Here is a 6,000-nt window from a genome sequence, read left to right on the forward strand (position 1 = left end):
CAACCATTACAACTGCGAGCGATGCCACGCAAATTGATCAAAATGCCATTGAGAACCTGTTGGATTTCCAGCCAAGTCCTCCACGAGATGAGCAACACCTCCTCCTCTCTAAAAAGAAAAAATAATAAATTTTAAAAATTATCCCTACACTTTAAGTTTTATAATAAAAATATTTCTGAACTTCTCTTATTAGTTATATACATCCAGTGCTTCATTGTTTATTTTATCTAAAATTTTTTTTATAGTTGATACGTAAAGGTAAATTATAGTCAATTTTACCATAGAGGAGAGAATTATCGTGTTATTGTAAATTTAAATTATATAAATCAATTATTAAAAGTTAAATTGATTTTACCGTACAAAAATTTTAAAATTTAAAAAATTTTATATTATATTTTTTTAGTTACAACTCTTAAATTTCAGAAACAATTATTAAATTTATCTTTAAAAAAAAAATCCTAAACGAAGCTGTTAAAAGCTGAAATATGAAGCCAATAAAGCAGAGAAAAGGGCCTCAATTAAAAAACAAGAGGTGGAGAGAAAGCACAAGGAATGGGAGGAAACCCTCGCCGGCGTCTAGAAGAGGAAAGTTTAACGCTGGTCGAGTCGAGAAGAGAGCTCAGGAAGGAGATAATGTAGAAATGGCTTGAGGAAAGAGAAAGCAAGATCCAGAGGCTCATCGGAGCCAAAACCCTCGGTCTAAAAATTATCATTGATCTTGAATTTTCTCACCTCATGTTAGTTGCAATAACTTCTAATTTCCCCTTACGTATTTCTGCCTTAACATTACACATTTTGTCAAAAATCTATTTTGAATTCAACTTGCAGAGTCGACAACTGTGTGAATAAGGACACCCTAATTGAAAATATTTCAAACCAGTCACATGCTCATGTCGAGACCTCTCCAGAAGCAGCAGTGAACTTCAGGGAAATTTTTGAGACTGAACTTTTGAGAATAGCACAGAAAGAAGTGAGCTGTTCAATTTTCAGTTGGGAATACAATAGTGTGCTGAACTAAAAAAATGTGATGAAATTTTCGGGCGTTGGGAAAAGATGTACAATGTATTTGCGTTGATGAATTTAATTTGGGTACACTCTGTCAAAAGAGGAGATCTTTAGAGTTTTATGTCTTGATCCATTGGAGGGAGTAATTGATGTGATTTTTCAATTACTTTGCAGGCAGACAACCATTAGGAGGGGAGCCATTGATGTTCATGAATTTAGGTCCACTTTGTCCAAAGTGGAGATTTTTCAGCTTGTATGTCAAAGTCTTCAGGGTATATGGAAAAACAAAGTAGACATTGCTTCAGGTGAGGTGAAAATGCAGAGTAAGGATGGCAATCCAACCCAAACTTGATTAATATTTTTAAACTTTGAATTTATCTCAAATTTAATTAAAATTTATTTTTAATTATCCGAACTAGTTCCAATCCGATTATTATTAAATGATAAATATACGAATCTGTTTAATTTTATATATTTTAATTAATAATTTATATAAAAAATAATTTTTATCAATAATTGATATTTTAAAATTTTAATAATTTTATAAAATATTTCAATTTATTTTTATATAAAATAAAATATATAAAATTTTATAAATATTATTATAAAAAAAATATATTTTTTATATTTAATTTAATATTTATATAAACGAATTCGAATAACGGATACCTAACATATAAAACTTGAATCCATCCCAAATCTGATTATTTATTATCTAAATCCATCATATTATGATTCGATCGAATTAAACACTCACAAAAACTGATTTATTGTCATCCTATTATAAAGATATCATTACAATTGAATTTTCCTCTGTAATGTTAGTTACAGAAAAATTGTCGGAAAATATTTTCCACTTATCACTAGAATCAATTTTTGATCCCAATTGCCAAATGCATGACAAAGCGGTAATATTTACACAGAGACAGTTGGACGGAAACTTAATTCTGTCAAAATTGAGCTGATTTTAATAAATATGTAAGTCCAAATTGTCCATTTAATTCGATAGAATTTATATAATTATTCAATTATTTTTTAACGGACTAAATAGACTTTTTGTTTAAAAAAAAAAAAAAAAAGTCATCCGGGAAGTCAATTAACCCAAACATATCACGTGCTTCTACCAATAATATTCGAAGGTCGATAAAGAAAGAAATAGAGCTGAGCAGAATTTAGTTCAAACTAAAAAATTAAATCGAATTGAGTCAATTCGATTCAATCAGTTTAGTTTTATAATTTAATCGGTTTGATTCGATTTTACATTATAAAACTTTCGGTTATTTCGGTTCGGTTTTGAAGAGAAAAAAATTGATTAAACCGAACCGAATCGAATAGTAATTTATATATTCAAATCAAATGAAATTGAACCGAATCAATTTTTGAATTGATTTATTTTTATAAAAAATTTATGAATTATATTTTATTATATATATTAATTGTTTAATTTCATTGATTAATAGTTATTATATTCAAATCAAAGTCAAAATTAGATCAAATAACTTAAAAATTAAGTCTAAATTAAAAAATTAATTAAAAATTAAAACCGATTGATTTAAATCAAATCAAATCAAAATAGAATGGTTCGATTGAATTTAATTTTTTATTCATTTTAATTCGATTCTATTTCTAAAATTTAAAATTTAATTTTTATAATTTAATTCGGTTCGAACCGAATGCTCACTCTAAAAAGAAAGTCATAAATAGGGTATGGAAGAAAACGGTTGTGGTTGGTGAGGATGACAACGTCGGTTCCTCTTTTAAAAAGGGGGAAAAAAAAGTTGCATCTTGAAAATTTATAATTTTTTTTAACAATGTTAATTAATTAATTTTTTATTTTAAAATTATTATATAATGTATAATAAGTTTATTAATTGCAAAAAAATCTAAATTTTACATGCTTAAGCTTTTTTTTTAATAATTTTAACTTAATTTTAAATATTTATAATATTCTTATTCACGATCAAAACTAAGAATATATCTTTATAATATGGCTTCTAACTAAATAAAAATATTATTTTATATGTTTGAGTTTCATGTTCTTATATTCTAAATATTAAAAAATTCAAATATTTTAAATTTTTATACCTTTAATTCAATTTTAAAAATTTATACTAATTTAATTGATATTTTTATTTTTGAATTTTTTTTAAATCACATCTATTAACGAAGTTTAATTATGAAATGAAAGAGTTATTTGTATATTCAATTTAATTATATATAAATATATATTTGCCTTCTCACTTCAATAAAGGTGGCCTATGCCAACCCTTTTTTTTAACGTTTAACAATGTAAAGGGCCAAACCCTAAAAACTCTAACACATTGTTCAAAGCGGAAAATGAGCGAAATTTCAAGAGTGGAAAGAGTCAAATCGCGAGCGGACAGAGAATGAGCTAAGATAAAAGGAACATGATTTTTGTTAACATATAACAACTCAATAAAATAAATATGAGTAAATATTCTGCATTTATTAATGCATTTAATAAAGCGTTGTTAATATTTTAAAAAATAATAATGCAATAAAATGAAAAGAAATAAAATTAATATTTATTATTTAAATGCTAATATGTTTTAGTAAGTGTTGTTAAATGAGCATAAAGTCAATAATTACACCTTAAGTGATTGCCTTTTGACATTTTTTTTCTTCAGTGGCTTCAGCATACTTTCCTCATTCCTCCAAACATAATGCAAGATTAAATCATTTAAACATAACAAAAAAATAGCTGCTTGATTGATTACGGTAGCTTATATACCTTTCCTTGTCTCGCAGAACAAAGTCCATACCTAACAAGAAAGTTCCATTAAAAGCCTATATTTGTTATGTCTGTTTTACACACTCCTATAATAATTAATACTGACCAGAGGAGCAGCAATTGCAGTTGTAGTTGTCCATCCATGCGATCACAGAAATTACGATAATCGGTTGGTAGAACTAACCGTGCAAAAAATAAATATATCACGAGAAGAAAGAACACACACATATATACATATATATATATATATATATATATATATATATATATATATATATATATATATATATATATATATATATACATATGGGATAATGGACAAAACTTGGGGTACAAAAGAAGTTGGTATTTCTTTGTCGCATTAAATCTTTTAGGCCATAAAACGGAAAGCATGATTGCGCACAAATAATTGCTTATATTGAAGAAAATATAAAATTAATTAGACAATTAAAGAGCTCAAGTCAAACTCATGCTTTTTAAATAGTAAAAAGAATCATTAATTTTTGAGTTATGAGAGCCGCCCTAATTAAAATGTGGAAAAATATTTCAAATTTACTTCGCATCTATATAGTACAAGTCTACCTTACATAGGTAGAGATTACTAATAAGACTAATGTACAGAGGTAGAATAATAAGTTTACAGAGGTATAACATCAAGTCAATCCTGCATTGATGAAGTATAAATATACTTTATATATATAGATGCCTCATATGATATATTATCAGTACTAAATGTAGGAAGATTACAGAATACTTTCAATACATATAAAAGTAGTGTTTTCTCTTTCATAAAAGAGTGGATCATTCTTGTAATATAAAAAATAGATCTCACATGATTATAAAAAATAGTACATGTGTATCAGGTGTACCTAATAACGTCTTCTAAGTCTATCGTATATAGCTTAACCTCACCAGACATGACTTCATCTAGTGTATCTAAGACAAATCAACATACCAAATTTATAATGTACGATCTTAGTGGTTCTATCTTGTATCGCCTGATTTCTCTAAATCTATCCTGCATAACTTGACCTCTATACAAAGTGTCCACAAAGGCACAACAAAATTAATAATCATATAGGGGGTGTTTGGTTTACCTGTTGGGTGCAGTTGATAGCTGATAGACACCCAAACAGGTAAATTATAGTGTTTGGCAAGTTTAAAAAAATAGAGCTGATAGCTGATGGGCAACTGATATGATACCCATCAGCTGCAGTTTATATCAGCTCTATTTTTAGAGCCGTTTCTCATTAGCTGATAGCTAATTTGGTTTTATTTTTTATTTTGACCATATTATCCTTTTTTATCTAACTTGAAAATTAATATTATTAATATTTTTATTTTTTCATTTGTAATTTTAGCATTTTAATTAACGTATTTCAATTTTGATAAAATATTTTTTATTAATAACATAAAATATAAAATATTTATTTATATCTAAAAACTTAAAATTAATTATAAATTTTTCTATTAATAATAATAATTATTTTATTATTTTATTTATATTTTTAAAATTATTTAATTATCTTAAAAAATAATTATTTTCTTATTCCAATAATAAAATAAATGATATAATATAAAATATTAATAATTATATATTTATTTAAATAATATAATATATTAATTTAATAATTATATATTTAATTTAATAATAAAATAAGTAATATAATGTAATAAATTTATAATTTTATATTTATTTAAATATAAAAATAAATTATATGATATATACCCTTATTAGTCATTTGACATATCAACAGCAAAAGCTAAATATAATTTTACCAAATACTTAACATAAAGCATTTATCATCATTATCGATTATCAACTATCACAACAAGAATACTTATCAGTTGTATTCAACAGTTAAACCAAACAGACCCATATTAATTTAGCATTCACTTCTCATTATCTCTTTATATATAAGAAGCGCATCTCCCTTCTCAAAGGTAAACTTTTTAACCTAAAACTCTAATAAGAAAATTATCTACCCACACAAAAAACTCGTTCGTCAGAGCTCTACGGATAACCTAACCATGTTTAACATGGTGTGCAGTACCCTCAGCGTGGGACCTTTTTATTGTGCTAAAATTTTGGTTTTGTCAGTGCTAAAATGCAGATAACTGAATGAGATTAAGAAATGGAAGAGAAATGTCAGTTATATCCTTTCCTTTGGCTTTATTAATTTATAGACACGATGAAATGTTCAATCTGAAGGCTAAAACAGTTACAATAAAATCCATGACTT

This window comes from Hevea brasiliensis, chromosome 15, assembly GCF_030052815.1.
Source record: "Hevea brasiliensis isolate MT/VB/25A 57/8 chromosome 15, ASM3005281v1, whole genome shotgun sequence".
Classification (NCBI taxonomy): domain Eukaryota; kingdom Viridiplantae; phylum Streptophyta; class Magnoliopsida; order Malpighiales; family Euphorbiaceae; genus Hevea; species Hevea brasiliensis.